At 39.4% G+C, this 16,755-nt stretch overlaps 1 long non-coding RNA gene across 3 annotated transcripts; it reads left to right on the plus strand.

Moving 5' to 3' along the window:
• Positions 1 to 431: 431 nt before the first annotated feature.
• Positions 432 to 15,891, plus strand: LOC310904285. Of its 3 annotated transcripts, XR_014588184.1 has the most exons (5): positions 432 to 1,277; positions 1,317 to 5,913; positions 6,006 to 6,196; positions 7,643 to 7,860; positions 8,199 to 8,651. It is a non-coding gene; the product is annotated as an uncharacterized lncRNA (long non-coding RNA). The 3 variants fall into 3 exon arrangements; XR_014588185.1 differs by lacking the exons at positions 432 to 1,277; positions 1,317 to 5,913; positions 8,199 to 8,651 and adding an exon at positions 8,658 to 15,891 and having other exon boundaries at positions 5,920 to 6,196; XR_014588186.1 differs by lacking the exons at positions 432 to 1,277; positions 1,317 to 5,913 and having other exon boundaries at positions 5,920 to 6,196; positions 8,199 to 8,648.
• The last annotated feature ends 864 nt before the right edge of the window (positions 15,892 to 16,755 follow it).

Raw genomic sequence — 16,755 nt, forward strand, 5'->3', positions numbered from 1 at the left:
AACTGAGAACTGAGATTTCAAGTTGAAGTTACAGTATTCAAATCTCACAAAAAAAAAAGGGTATTTGGTACTCATTTCCCTTTGCAAATTTCAGTTTTCATTCACTCAGTAATAATACCTGCACACTATGACAAATGAGAGAAAAATGATTCCCTATAAACAAATGCTTTCAGACTCAAATTCTTCACTTTTTTAAACAGCACATTGCATTTGATAGATGCTAGTGTTAAGACACAAATATAAGAATTTATGTAAATATTAGACTCTACGTGGACTGTTGCTCATTTGCAATCTAATTTTCCCATAAGAACTTGAGAACTACTCCTGAAATGACCCACAGGACGCTCTATTCATTTGTCAAAGGATACAGTCTGGCATTCATTTTAGCCAGTTTCAAAGAGAAAAAGAGACAGAAGGAAAAGGGAGGGGGAATGGGCTTGCATTTTATCTATTTTATCATTTTTACAGACCTTTAACATTCTGCGCTGAATAGATAAATTTGACTTAAAAGCAAAAGCTGCCCTGTGATTTCATCCTCTGTGATGAGTTAAATTCCTAGCCCATCTAGCTAACTAGTTAATCCAAAATACAAACAGGCAAGAGAATCGATCTGGAGATAAGCAGGAACACTCCTTGACCTTCTGCTTTTTCTCAGTCGCTCAAGCAGAGCGAGTGCAGATTACACAAGCCAGCCTTACAAGATGCATCTGTGTTATACTCTATATTTCAAGACTTGAAACTAGCCATGCTTCATATCAGATGTAGCAAACACAGAAATATAGAAGTAGCAAACAGACTAGTAATAGCTTGTCTTCTCCTCCTCTTCCAAAACATCCCCATTGTGCATTTCACCCAGGTACATTCTCATTCAGATGTAGAGTTAGGCCTAACCGTCACGTTCAGAAACCTTTCCTGCTTGCCACACTAGAAGATTTTTTTACATTTCTTCAGTCTGTTTCACCCTTTTGCAGAGCATAAGGACGAACATGTAGATGCATAGGAAAAGATAAATTTCTGACGAATCACACCAAATCACATTATCTTCCACCTTTGCTACTTTATGTCATTTCACTTCTTCCTTTTGCAAATGCAAATTATAGACATGGTTTGCATTGACAAACATGTCAGCCCAAACCAATATACACTTTTTCACAACCTCCACCAAATTCTTCCAATATAAGTGTCTGTGTGTTTGTAGTATCATATTTAAAAAACACAGCTGAAAACTCATAGTAGAGTCAAAGAGTCAAACACTCAAAAACTGGGAAATGTCAAAGGCAAATTTAAGTTGGTCTAGTTATGTACATGCATGAAAGGCAAATTTAAGTTGGTCTAGTTATGTACATGCATGACATGGGTGACAGCATGCTTAGTTATGTGATTGCACCTTTCTTTCTTGGGACCATTACAGACTCCTATCCAGATCTCCTCCATCTTCCTGCCTTCTGCTGCCATTCTTCCCAATCAGCTTTGATACTAGCCGTGTCTCTTTCCTTCTTTTGGGCTTTTCAGGCTTGCCCTTCACACTGTATCTAGCTAGCCTATCCATATTTCTACTGTTATTTCAAGCTTTGGCCCTAAGTCCCAACTGGACTGTAGAAACAGCTTTTGCCCAGTTCCTTCACCTATTCAACCCCATACCTCCTCCTCTGGTGTTTCTCCTCTGAACGTCCTTTTTCGGCCCTGATTTGCAGTAATGACTCTGTATCTGCCACTTCAAGTTTCCTTTACTCGGTTACTAATCTGGTTTCAGCATACTATCTCAGCTCCATTTACAGTTTTTTGCCTAGCCAGAAGTCCAAGCCTCTCTTGCTTTAGTCAAATCTGCTTCATGTCCTTTATTTTCTCTCTGATTTACTAGCTTACATTAATAATCTCTTTACTCAGTTCCAAATCTCACTTTTGTTCTGATCTGTCTGCCACATTGGCGCTGACCCCACTTTTCCAGAGAGCACTATTCTCTTTGCCGCCTAGTCCACTCTTCTGCAGCCTTGCTGCTCCCAGTTCCAGACCCATGTTCCTTTTAGTCCCCAATAGCTTCTAGATCATGTCTGTCCTTGTCTGTCAGCACTAGTAGCAAGTTCCTTCCTCAGTTGCACTCTCCAGCTCTGGATACTGGAGATACACTCTGCACTCTGATGAGACAACTTTCTGGAGATGTGGGTGCTGGTAGCAGAGGGGCAAACAAGAATCCTTGTGCTCACAAAACTCCTACCCGGACTTTCTCCATGGCCCTGGCTCAAGCCCCTGCAGTGCAGGAATAACCTCCTAACTTCTTGGCTGGGACATGCTCTACGTGGATGCAGGGCTTGGGGGTTTATTCTGGGAATTCAGCAATTAAAACACTATCAGGTCTCTACAGAATATATGTGAACTGCTTTCTTAATATGAATGTATGTTGCCCAGTGCAATACAAATCTGTGATTGGCACTTGGGAATGTGAAAAAGAAAAGAAGCACGGGCAGAGCTTTAGCAAATACAGGCACTTTTCATGACAATGGTAAAAAGGTAAGTATTTCAAAACAAAAAAATTATTTTTCTGAGCCTCCTTCTCAGGAATGGCCAGACCCTATTGGCTCTCGTTTTTACACAAGCAGACACGGTACCTTAGCAGAAAGCAGACAGCCAGCACAAGGGCTGCCAGCCCAGGCTGCCCAGGTGGGACAGAGCGAGAGCAAGGGGACACAGGCCTGGCAGCGGCAGGGCTGGGCGGTTTTGGGAACAGCCGCTGCCACTGCCCCCGGGGGACGCAGCTGCTTTGGGTAGCAGGTCCTGTCTCTGCCTCTGGCTGACTAGATTGTGTTTAACGGGTGTGAACGCTGGCCTCCATGTGGTTCTGAACCTCTTCCAGACTTAGAGACCTTCCTCACAGGAAATTTAAGTTTTACTGTTCTTTGGCTGTGCTTTGTGGGAACGCAGATCGGTGAAATATGCCGGACTACATGAAGGGGAAATGTTTTCTAAGGACCAGTTTTCTTCCCTGCAGCCATGTGGGAGTACATGAGCCAAGGATGCAGAAAGTGTTAGCAGAGGTGTAAAACAACAATAAAGGTCTTGGCCTTAGAAAAAAATAAAAGTACTCTGAATGATCTTTGCATTATTAATCTGTTTAGAGCTGCAAAACAATTTTTGTTGACAAATTTATTTTGTTTTACATTATTTGTCCTAAAAATTGAACCATGGAACAGGGTTTTCTTTTTCCCCCATATGGAGCATCTTTTTTTTTTTTTTTTTTCCTGGCTAATGCTTTGAAATTTATTTTGGAAGAAGACTGCAATTAGTGAAGGGTGCAAGACTGAACCATGTGTGTCACTCAGAGCTGCCAGGGAGAAAATACCAAGCCCTGCAGACACCCTGGTATTCTGTTGCCTAGAACATGTGGTATGTTGCAAGATACAAAGTTTCTGCCCTTGAAGGAATAATGAGTCTTTATGTAAAGACTGAAAGAATAATAACTTTTTCTGTAAAGACTGAAAACTCAATGTGAGGAAATGCCACCTCTGAAAATAATGCACAGCAAACTTAGCATAAATCAAAGTTTAAAAAACATTTTTTTTTTAAATCAGTGATGGATGCAGGAAAAAAAAAATGTTCTGTTTACACATGACTCAGAGCCCCATTTTCAGTCTTCCATTTTCCCTAGACAGATTCTACAGCTATGTAATAGCTTTACATTTTAGAAGTCTAGTAATTACTTTATATACCTCCTTTGTTGAGCTTTGTGTTATCCCCAACCCCTTCTGTGCCAGTATTCTTCCCATGTTGCATCATAAAATATAAGCTCTCTATGGAAGTACATTTCTTTTCCATTTTGCATTGCATTAACTACATTTGGAATACCCTCATTATACAAATAACAAGCATACCCACATAGAAGGAAAAATGTTTAAAATTATGTTCAGCATAATTCAAAGCATTAAAGAAAATAAAAAATAAAATGAAATAAACAGGAAATGCCAGAATGAAGAATGCCCAAGTGACATCAGCCCGCCCTTTAAAGAGGATACTAATCATTTTCCAAAGCCTCTCAAAACAAATTGCTGAGAGCAAAGGGAAAGGAACACTTGGGAATCATGGGTTCAAAACAACAGTCAGGAGGAGAGCACTGTTTAGATAGACTGTTTGATCCCTTAGGGCTTGTTTCCATCTCATTTCGTCATGCACCTCCTCCTCATAGCTTTTCTCTTATCCTAACACTTCAAATCTTTGCTCCAGAGAATGAAAGACTCTAGAGATTCCTGATGCACTTATGAAAAAAAGCAACAATGGAGAAAAACAATGCCGTTTTCCTAATCTTCTTCTTGGAAACATCTGTACCATTTAATCCGAAACATTAAAACAAAAAAATACAGGCTACGAGAGACGTGGAAAATATCAGTATAAACAGCTCAAATTTGGCAAATATAATTCAACTGAAAGTAGAGCCTTATAAAGAGATCTCTAAGGAAACCTTGAATTTAAGTGGGGGGCATTTAACAGCTTTGCGTGTAATAAAAGACTATATAAAAGACAATATAATGACTCAGTACATAACAAGCATAAAAGCAATGCAGTTATACGTTTTCTGTGGATGATATGGCCCTTCTAAACTCAAATTATATGTAAGTAAGAAATAAAAGATTGTCCAGACTTAGCAAATTAAAGGAAAAAAAATATTACAGTGACAAAGTAAAGACAAATCTAATGAAAACCTCAGAAATCCCATGCTGACCATTACTTTAAAAAGCAAACAATTTCAAGGCGTGAGTCAGTTTTTAGTTGCTGGCAGTAATCAGCAGATCAGTGAGAATTCCAATCTAAAAGCAAACAATGTCACAAATCGGCAATGCACCAGCTATGTTTATCAGCTCAGAAGCATTTTATTTTATTTTTTTTGTCATTGAAAACCTACACGTAGGACTCTCTAGTTCAAATGTTATTTCCATCTTAACAGCTGAACATGCAACCTGGAGACCCAGCAGATACACAGACACCTAAAAATCTTGATAGGCAAATCACTTAAAAATGCATTAAATTGAATGCTTTTGTAACAAATTCCAGCATCTGTCAGAACTAAACATTTCCTTATCTTTTAGTTTATGCACAAAAGAAGATAAAAATATTTAGAGCAGACAGAAGTATGAGCCTACAGCATGTGCTATGGGAGTCCTAAACCTGAACAGCTGAAGGACCTTTCCAAAGGGAGCAACCCAAGGAACCCTTCCATCGTACAGCAGACAAAGAGGAAAAACAGATGGGACTTACTCACATAAAGGGAGCATACCAAGTGTCCTGACAGACACTGGGAACAGTCACACACTTTAGGAAAATCCCTGAGTTATATTTCAGAAAGTGTATTTTTTATTTCTAAGACAGTCCCTGTTCCAGTGTCCAGCATATAGCCTAAGAAGCATGACGTAGTCAGGTAATTAATACTGGGGAATTAAATTCTTGAGGAGATACTCTATGTTCTTAGGACTGCAGCATCTCCTGCATATTAGGTGTGGAGAGCGGGTCATCTTGAAAACTTTACTGCTCCCTCTGTAGTTGCATGTAGGAAGCTATCAAGGAACTTCACTCTTGCAGAGGGAGTCAGCAGCAACCAAAATGAAGTGGTCTCAGAGTACCATCTGGCTACTGGAAGGGCAAAACTTCACTGACCCACTCCTCTGAAGAAAACAGTAAAGCTCTAAATCTTACTCCTGAAAATGCAGGTGAGCCACTTTTACCAAGGCACTGGGATTTCTCTCACTACAGGTAAAGCAGGTCAGCCTCACCTGAAGCCAGTCAGAAGCTATGGCCCCAGGTCAAGTAGTGGAGATGCAGAACAATAATTCTCGTCTGAATTACATGAGCAGCACTTGGCCGACACCAAATGCTAGTCAGCTGCATCTGATGCAGAGTGAGGTCCCTGAAAAACCACAGCAATGACCAGCTAAGTGACACCAGAGCGTGAGATACATCCAGATGAATGAACTTGTGATTGTGAATGAAGCTCAACTGAATTTCCTCTCTGCCCTGTGCAGAACTCTACTTGAAGGGCTGTCACCTTAGGTCAGAAAAGGAAAAGAAGGGGAAGTTTGCCTTTTCAATTTAAGGACAACGGAAATCATAATTCCTTCTTACTGCATGTGTCTGCTTCCTGGCTGGAGGAACAAAGCTCCTGGAATCTAAACCAGAGGAAATGCATTTGCCAATATAAGCCCCACAAAAACAGGTAAGTACGGACTCTTGAACTTGCTAGCCCTCATTCTATGCTATTCTTCAGTATTGGTTAGATTTTGCTGCTTCCATATGCTATTTGGTCAGGATTTTTTTTTTTTTAAAGGAGGGAAAATTCATCTTCATGTGTAAACTGTACTTGTTGGTTAATTTGTGCTGGCACCCAGGCAGCTGCCCGGCTCTCACAGCTGAGCACTGAATCTCCCAGAATGTAATTTGTAAGCAGCTCCCCTTATGGATTGGGGAAGAGTCAATGCTCCCATTTATTCAACAAAAGCTGGTCTCTCTGTAAAAGCATGGAAGTACTACAGATCTAATGTTATATACTACCTTCAGTTGGGTTCCTAAAAGTCTGGTTTTGTCATAAGTCTCTGGCAGTGCACCTTGGAAATTCCAAATCAAAGTTCCTCTTACTTAATTTATTACAAAAGTAAAAAATCAAAGCCCTTGCAAAGTCCAATAGAAAGTCTTCTTAATTCTGTTCAAGTGACAGGCTTTTCCCTCACCTTATCTACCGTGTGAAGTTTCTTTTTTTATGACATTCTTTTTCATCCTCATGGAAAAAAAAATGTCTTGAAGTTATTACTCCTTTAATCAGAGTACTTGATTTGCAATAAGGTCATATACAGTGTCTTACAATTCCTGGAGAACCACACAGCTCTGAAGTGGATACTGAAACAGTATTAGTGTCTGTTTCCACTTATCCCATTCTAAAGTTCCTTTTTACTTAAGCTGCAGCTGGCTAGCTTGGCATTAAACGTCTTACTCACGGTGCTCATCAGTGTTTTCAGCCAAATACTGAAGGTGGGGTACAGTTAGCAAGGCTGGCATTCTGTGAAGTACTCTAGGCTAAAAATCAAAATTTAGCTACTAATCTGGGGTTCATCTTTTATTTTCCTCCCACATAAGACCTAACATCAGTCACTTTGTACCAAAAACTATTCGTGTGCTTAAAGCTAAACATGGTCTCAAGGAACTTGCTGTTTGGCACCTGTAATTTTTTTTGCACTGTGACTACAAGACACATTCACACCATGTTGCCTGTAGTTTTCCCTCGGTAACTCCCTCTCTTGGACCTCACAGAACGATATGCATGCAGAATTTACCCAGGCAACAAAAACAATGAATCCAGCTCCATATGCTTTATATGCGAATCAAGGAACATGTACGTGCAGTTGGACACTTATGTTTGCATGGATCTCCACTGGAAATGTGTTGGATACATGCCTGTAAAATCCTTACAGAAAAGGGGGTTTTAGAAAAAAACACAGGTTGCATGGGGCTGCAGTCCAGGTCATCATATCATTGTGTTAGTTGCAGTTCTTTCATTACTATCTCATAAAAGTTTCTTCAGGAAGACTACCTAATTTGCTATGTCCATACTTGGCATACTAAATTGAGTGCCATAACGAATATACTCTTAATCTCTGTTTCTTTTCAGACTGTGAACTTAGGACCACTGAACTGCTTCTCCAGATGTGCAGAAGATGAAAAGGAAACTTATAGGCAGTGTAAACTACACAGCAATCTAGATATGAAAGGGTCAACAAATCAAAGAGTGTTGAAAGCAATTGCTCTAAATGAATAAAGGGTCAAAGATCACAAAAGCTAGATGTCCACTCTTACAACAGGGTTTTGCAAGAAGGCTCTCCACACAAGGTGAAATTAACAGTTTATATTCCTATTGAGACATAAGAATTCTAACATTTTATTTTTAAATTAAAACCACGCCTTTCTATCCTAAAGCTGATGTTCTTAGTTTCACTTTTTTTAAAAAGCACAAAAGAGATTAGACTAAATGTAATTTGCATTTAGTTTTGCAGACACTTAGATCCTACCAAAAGGTAGGAATATAATAAATAAATAATATTATAATTATTATTACATAAATAATAAATAGATTTCTAGCTTCTCATGCTGCTATCAGAGATTTGGGAGAATGTTCATTTTTTCAAATACTAAACACAAATGCACAAAATTTCTTTTACGGTTTACAGGCAACCCAAAGCAAAGAAAACAAGACCTGAAGCATTATCAACTTTGTTTCCAAGATTTTGTTCTTAAAAAGAATTGAATTACATTTTTCAAAATATGTTGTCACTTTGAGTTAAAAACAATATTAAACATGTATTTCAAAATGTTTTAATTATTCTCTTATTCATCTTAGATGACAATCTGATTAATCTGGATGGTCTCAATTAACATTTTTGGACTATAGCATTTTTTTAAAGCAATATCCTGAACATTTTTTAAATCCACCTTGAGTTGTGCGTGTGAAACCGCATGTTCATAACGGCGCGTTCTGCACAGCTGGTGTACAGAGATGAATTGCTCTGTGTGAAACCCATGCTGTTTATAGCACCGTTCCTCAGATTAAGATATACAGAAGAAGTCATTAACAAGACAGCAGTTGCCAGTGATTCCCCCACTAGCATAACCCTCTCTACCATTTGCAGGACATCTGGAGCAGCATCTGAATTCAAAAGCATTTAAATATGCTTGTGGAAACAAATGAAAGCTCTGGAGTGTGATTTATTTCTATTTCGTTCCAAATTCATACTGCTGAACCTTTTACAGAAAGCAAGAGAGCTAAACTGAGAGAAACCTGAAATCACACATGCCTTCTGACCAAACCAGCGTTAGGGTGCTATTTGGTCTCCTGGCAGAAGTGGACAAGGTCCTGGTCTGAGGATGAGTGCTGTGTATCCCTGCCTGCTGAGAAGAGAGCATGTGCATGGCCCAGGACCTCACCAGCAGTGTCAGGGGGTGACATCTCTCAACACTTCTCCCTGCCCACCTGTGGATCGCAAAGTTGGGTGGGCTTGCTCCACAGGCAGCCATTGTGGCACTTAAGCAGTGTGATGAAGTTGTGGGCAAAATCACAAAAGCTCTTGGAGCAAATGGCTTCAGAAACGAGGCATGTTTGTAAAGAATAAAGAACACTTCTCATTCTCTGTGTCACCTTAATTGTGTGGCCTGGCTGGATAAACCTAGGCAGCTAAGAGGTTTCACAGCAGAAGCATTTCCCCTATTCTTGGGTGTAAAATAGGACTTTCTGAACACTGCATCAAGTACTGCAAGCTGGTGCTCTTTAACAAGCTGCATATACAGTACGAAATCTGTAAATGCCCATTTGCTATTTCACACAGTGCTAATATTAGGTTTAACCAAGGCAAACTGGAAAATCCATTAAGCAATATAAAACAGTGACTACAGTTTGAAATAAATCTTCATAAGTCTCCAAAAAAGCACATACAATTATCAGGTTGTAAAAGAGGTTGAAATGCTATAGGTGTTGATATTTCTTCGGAGAGGGTAGGTTTATAGACATGCTTAAATGTGTATTCACTGGAAGACTCCCCAGAGGAGATAGTGGTAGAACAGAAGATCCCCTTCCTTCCAGTTTTGCTGTTATGCTCATCCATACAATAGTGGTTGATCCCTGGCTTGTAGATGACACGCATACCTTTTCTGTGTGAAAATTAAACATCTGGGAAGAAGAGGAGGCAAGTTCTTCGCCACATAGAAACTGATTTTCCGTGATAAAACTGACAAATACATTAGCTAATCTTCTTGGCAGATACATATGAAGGGATTATATACAGAGAGATCTTCGATGATCAGCTGGTTCAATGAAAGGTATGAGGTAATTCAGAGATACTAGACTGTCACTTAATTTAGCTCATCTGGTGCATAAATCTCCACTGCATCCCTCTCTGAGAGTGCTGAAAAGGGATATAAAAGGTGAATTAGGAGTTTCTGCTGTTAGCACATAGCTTTGTGGCCTTATATAGTATCTTTGTAAAGAATATAAAATTTTTATCCTGTGCTCTGACCTCTCCAACTGCAAGTGGTAATATATACTTATATTTCCAAGTAGTTTAATCTGGAAAGTATAATGCAGCACCAGTGCCTGTTCTGGCCTTTGATCATCTCCGCTTGAATCCTTGCCAGTGGGCATACATGATGTGAAAACAATCGAACATATGAAAGGAAATAAGGGAAAATATCAGAAAAGCAGAGCGCTTAGCTTTCAGATCTTGGACTTATCATCCAAGCCCTGGTTAAAACCATAAAGGACTTGCACTATAATCTTGGACTCTGCACTCTAATTCACTGCATGTCTGAAGATATTTGAAGCCAATAGCCCAGTGTGTATGTTTGTTTGTTTATTTTTAAGGGGATTGACAGCAAAGCACAGGTTTCAGACCCACCACAAACCAAAGCATATTAATTTGTATACCCTTTTCTCAGGATTCCCAAACCAGAAATAGAAAAGCTGCAGAAACAACTGCAATTTTCCCCTTTTCTACAAAAGGAGATGTAGGGGTAGAATAGTGTGTCCAAGCATTCAGATAAGAGAATGGCAGAGCTGACTTTGAATCTGTCTGTTTTTCTGACTGCTCCTATGTCTTTCTACTTCCTCAAAGGTTGCCGCTGGTACACTCAGTTCTTCCAGGTCCCCTTTCCACATGCCTAGCAATGGTGCTCCAGGAGCCAGTTTCTGTGCATGTGCTGTCCTACCCATCTGTAGCCATGCCCATCATGATGGTATTGGGTAGATGCTGATGCCTATACTTGCTGTCACCATTTTTATCACAGTACGAAGGCAACAGCAGTTAAGATACACAATTTGCATGCATACTGTCTATCTGTGACTTCTCCTACAGAATCTGAAGTGAATTTCGTGGATTTGTTTTTGACGAAGACAGCAGTGCTGCAAAGACCAGACTTGTTCAGGTCTCTCTGTCTTCATCTATAGTGTCTTGACTACTACGTGGAGGTTTGTGAAATTAAAGTTTGACAGTGTGTCCAGCAGGCATCTTACTGATGTCTCTATAGATCACAGACAAGAAAAATATAATGCAACCTTGATAAATTCCTCAGCTACATAACCTTTTTGGCAATTCTCATTTGCAAGTGGAAAAAATCATAACCTAAATCAATATGCTACCATTGCTGATGTTCTCAGCAGCCCACCCAGTGGAAATCAATGAAAATGGTTGAATAGTTAAGCCCATTACTCCACTTTATTCCTAGTTTATGTGTGAACTGTTCTCACGTACCACCTTCCCTGACCGTGTCCCTTCCTCAGGATGACAGCTACAGCATCTCACTTTCCACTGATGGTGAAGGATGGTAAGATGCCAACTTTCCAAATGTCTGCAGTGGCTCCTGCGTGTGGTCCTGGGGCATGACAGCAAGGAAGCTGATTTGGTAATTCGTCAATTCTGAGGCAGAAGATGAGGCTACACAGAGAACTGATGTTCAGCCCTCTTTTTTGATGAAACATTTTTTCTTCTGACAGAGTGGGCCCTTTACCTGTCACCAGTCAACTGAAAGATCAGACATACCATGTCCCTCAAGCACCTACTCATTCCTCATCTACAAGACCTTTTCCCTAAAATTATTTGAATCCATTTGCTATCTTTTGTTCTTTGAAACTGCTCCTCTCTGGACCACCCACTGCCCTTTAGAAAATGGCATTTATCCAATGACATGCTGAGAAAACTTTTCAAGTGCTGGCTTTTCTTCACCTATAGCCGCCCAGATCCTGTTCTTTCACCTACTAAAGCCACTGGCGAAACTCCATATGACTTCAATGGAAGCAGAATCAGGTCGCTGATGAATAACTGCCCTTCTTCCACCAAAAACCAACATCAAACACAGAGTTGGTAACTGTGTGGGCCGGTTATTTTTCTCTATTGTACTTTTTCTCTATAAGAATACTGCAAAAGTATTGTAACCGTATAATGCTGTACGTGTCTCTAACACTATTTTTTGATTCTTACATGAAGTACTTGGCTTCTGCCATTTTCTCTCTTTTGATTTCAGGTTCACATGCCAACAACCACTTGCAGGAGAAAAAAGGACTGACGCTCCTGGCCAAATGAAAAAGTACATTCCTGATATGGCATCCAGCTGAGAACTTGAGTAGGAAGTAACATACCCAACAGGCATCCTGTATCTCCCTCCAACCCATCATCCACCAATTTTCTGTTCTCTCAACACTCTCAGAGACTAAGGATCAGCAGTTCCTTTACAGGCTGAGCTTGCTCCAAGATATTTTATTACCTTAACTGTTTGTTTATACCGGTGGTTGCTGAACGCAACCCTACAAAGGCATGGATGAAGAGAGAGGAAAAGGTTTCAATTCAATAAGCTGGCCTGAATCTCAGCCTAAAACGTGTGCTGAACTGTTTTATGAATTACAGCTTTGTGAAGAGTCTCTGCATCCTTTTGTCTTAGTGCACTGCTTGGTTGCTTTTCTTCACCCAGTTCTGCCTGGTTAATGTCAGGTGCTGCTCTGCACACCAGAACTTCCCTGCTGTTGGCCTCTCAAGTAACAGCCTTTCCCTGCGATCCCTCTCCCTTGTCCTGCTGCAACAGCAGACGTTCCTGATGAGGGATGAATGCAGCACTCCTTGCAGGAACATGTGTTCATGACACGCCTACAGCCTCCAGGAAGACTTGCTGGCCTCTCTGTGCAGCTAGACTTGTATTTTGCTAGAGCTGGCAAACTTTTCTGGAAAGGGGAATAAATACAGTCATATAGGCTCAGTGTTGCATACTATCAAAATAGCCGTCAAAGTAAACTCTAGCAGTGAACGTAAGCCGTGATAGTTACGGCCTGTGCTGTGAGCCTCCACCAAAACACAGAGACTCAGGATCTGGGAGTTCTTCTTGATCTCTCACAGAGCCAGCCAGCTAAAAAAAAAAAGGGAAGCTTGAATACTGTCATGAAAGGTTTTGGAATGCCTTTAATCATTGCAAACTGTATTAATTATGGAGATAAAAATCAGGCTGGCTTACGTAAATGTCATTATGGAAAATCTAAAAATATGACGAAAGGTAGACTGACATTCCTGTCATCTTGCTTAATCACATATTAGTCTTTTATTTACCAATGAATCCCCATGGATGTTTAATGATGTCAAGGGCACATTTTAATGGGAACTAAGATTATCCAGCCAATACTTGTGAATTTGCAATATTGAGTAATTCTCAGGGTTGATTTTTATTAGTAACATCCTGTTACAAAACAGATAGCAGATCAGTCAGTGTTCTACACATTTTTATCTTAGGCCAAAACTATTTTCATTTATTTCTTGTCCAAATGAAGTGGACTATTTAGTCAGAAAAGGTACCATTACCACTCCCCACACACATCAGCCACATTTAAGTATACTTATATAGAAGAGAATTACTTTTTTATATTGTCATAAGTCAAAGAGAGTAAGAATACTTGGGTTTTATTGTTTTAATTATTACTTTATTTTATTGTAATTATTATTTTAAATGACTTTTATTTTGCAAAATAATCACCCTATAGGGTAATTTGGATTTTGGCTAAAAACCCCACCTGGGTTTCTAATAAAGTATAGAACTAAACAACCCCTTAATTTAAAACAACAACTAGACTTCAAGATTTCAAGAAAATTCTGATTCTGACGGCCATTCTGTGTCCTAGGACCATTTTGGTGCAACACTCCGTGCAGGCATTAACCGATCTAAAGTTTGTGAACCTAGAGATTTTAAAAATGAGTTCAGTAATGACTCACAAAGAAATCAAAAAAAAAATTGTCTTTTTGATTAAGGTCAGCTTCATAGACAGCCAACTTGGCATCCCTAATAACTAAGCTTACCAAAAAGCCTGTGGGGATATAACGGCATGGCAGGTCACATCTCTGGCCACAGGCCACCAGAGATGAGGCACTGCATCACAAGACTTGCAAAATGTTAGATGTCTTTGTTAGACCCACAATCTCTGTGAAATGCTGTGCAGGTATCAGCTCTCAGTTTCCTTTCTTCAGAAGCTTTGATAATTCAACCATATATTCTCCTTAGACTGACCACATTCCTATTTTGACTTCTTCAGTGTTAACAGGCAAGACATTTTTTGAAAATCTCATCATAACTCTTATTTGCTTTTTTCCATTTCACCAGTCACATTCCCCCAGGAGACCCAGAAAGAATCTTACCCTACAGTCATAACTAGAACAAAAATAATTGCACTTTTATCAGGACTTCTTCATAGAGGGAAAAATCCTCTTTCATGGATTCTTCGACATCTAAGCAAAACTTCCAGCTGCCTCAAGCAGCCCAGGACCTCACCTTTGTTTTATGTAGAGAAGACAGGTGTCTGTGAGAGGCTATGAAAAAGCCTATAAGAATGACAGAGAAAGAATAGTTTGATCACTGAGAAAACATGATAGAGCATTAGAAGCCTGAACTGGCTTCCCTCATGACAGAGGGGTATCAACCACACTGTGGGCACTCGAGCAATATCAATAGCAGCGCCAAAGGATATGGGATAATGAGGAACAGGAATATGTGCTTTTCTGTGCTTCAAAATGAGGCAAGAGTTTCCAAAACAAATGTTTCAAAGGCAGAAATGCCCATGCAAACCACTGATGTATAACTCAGCAGGCCAAATGATAAATAACTATCTGGGAACTTGCTCTGAGGTGTTTATTTCTCTACAAGCAGTGGACCTTTTTTGCTTTTTAAAATCATATTCAAAAACTAAATTCACATGCTTAAAATTTACTTTAGAATTGGACAACTACCTCAACAGAGCTGATTCCATGATGCTCACTGGGAGTACATCGCGAACTGTGACAGCAACATCAGCTGAGCATCCTCACAGACTCCACGTGCATCAGGACTGCAAGAGCTATTTTCATTTTAGTCCTCCAAGTCCCTCTGCACATTGCCTTTCCTCCAGAGAGAAAATGGCAGAGATTGCAATTCAAGCAGAAAGGCACAGATCCTGAAGAGTAGTTAGAGCAGTGAAATCCCACTGTAGTACCTGCATGTTTCCAAAGCATTTTTTTTTGTAGGACTGATATCTATGAACACGGTGGTTTTACACAGCCATGGCTACGAAAAGAACTTTTTGCTCACACAAATGGCACTCCATCACATCATTATAAGGGAAAATGAATGGGGTATGTGACTGGCAGGGTAAGGGAAAGAAACAGCTGGATGTCATATAGCGAAATGTAAAATGCCTGGACCACACTACTGAAGGCATAAAGTCATTTCAACAGGACCACATCCTATCAGCCTCTAAGTCTCTGCCAGACACCACAAAGGAATTAATAACATTATAAACTAAGATAGCAAAAAACACAAACCACACTCCTTGCAGTGTTTTGATCCTCAAGAACTTAATGACAGACCATTTCTTTTAAAATGGGGTCCCTGTTAGTATGTTAATGTGACTTGAACAACTTTTACACAGTACGATGATGCAAATAAAACTCTAGAATAGATATTAGCACTCAGAAAAATATGGAAGAAGTATAGATATTAGCTAGTCATGGAATGTGAAGAAGTTGGCTACTCCGTTTCAGTACTTCAAAAAGTAACTGCAACACTCCATTAGAGAGGTGTGTGAGAGGAGCATCAGAACTACGCAAAGGACTTAAGTTTATTATTGGTGAGTAAGCAGTAGTGGTTTCCAGCATGATTTTATCAGCCTGTACAGAGGAGACCAAACGCTGAATTCTGATGAATTCAGACTGAATTCTTGAATTATATTTACAACGGACTATGGATTCAACAAGGCCAGCACTATTTGTCTGTTCACAGATTACACATACCTTCAACGTCATGAAATAGGTTAAGCAAACTAATGTTGACCCATAGTTTGGTCATAGTATTTGAAATAACTAGTGCTTTACATTTTCATTCCTCCTGCTGTGAAGGTTGTATGAGTCATGGCTTCAGCTTGCTGCCTGAGCAGATAACCCTGTTTTAAACGAACATGTGGAAGTGGGCTTCTGAATGCGTCTGGTACGAATTTTGATACACATCTATGTCTACAATTCAAGACATTGTTCAGCACTGTCTCTGCAAAATTTCTTGCTTTGTCTGAATAGTGGTGAAAAAGTTAATAGGGGCCATCATGACTTCCGTGTAAAATTTTGGATTTTGTTTAAACAAATATTCAAGATAATTTTTGCACACAACCTGCCTACTTCTACTCCCAATGAAGTTTGGTTCCAGTGGAATTGGTACAAATAACCACCTTAGAATTCCACTTTTTAAACACTCTCTAACCTCTCTTATCCAAATTCTTCTGTGATGTGCTTTCATCTTTCAAGAAATTATAAACCTACACAGACGTGCCCCTAAACAGATTTACAAGCAGAGTTTCTATGTGAAACACACTGTTTGCCTTTTTACTTACTTAACAGAATTACACTATGTGAGCAAAATAAGATATCTTGCACCATCACATGAAATAGCTTTCCTTTACTTAGAATTATTTTTACATACCATGCTTAATTTCACTGTGACTGTTTAATATCAAAGTGTTTAGGGAAAAGAATCATTCTTATAAAATATAGCTGAGCATTCTATAAAAATGATATAAAACAATGATAGGTATGGTGCTACATAATTATATAACACAATGTAATATTATTTTCAATAAAAAAAATAAGTTAATATTATTTGGGATATTTGTATTGGCTTTTCAAATCAACCCAAAATCAAGGGTTAGCTCTCTGTAATTACTACTGGCAACTATTGGTTGGTGGATCT

The sequence above is a fragment of the Anser anser genome (genome assembly GCF_964211835.1).
Source record: "Anser anser genome assembly, chromosome: 1".
Classification (NCBI taxonomy): Eukaryota; Metazoa; Chordata; class Aves; order Anseriformes; family Anatidae; genus Anser; species Anser anser.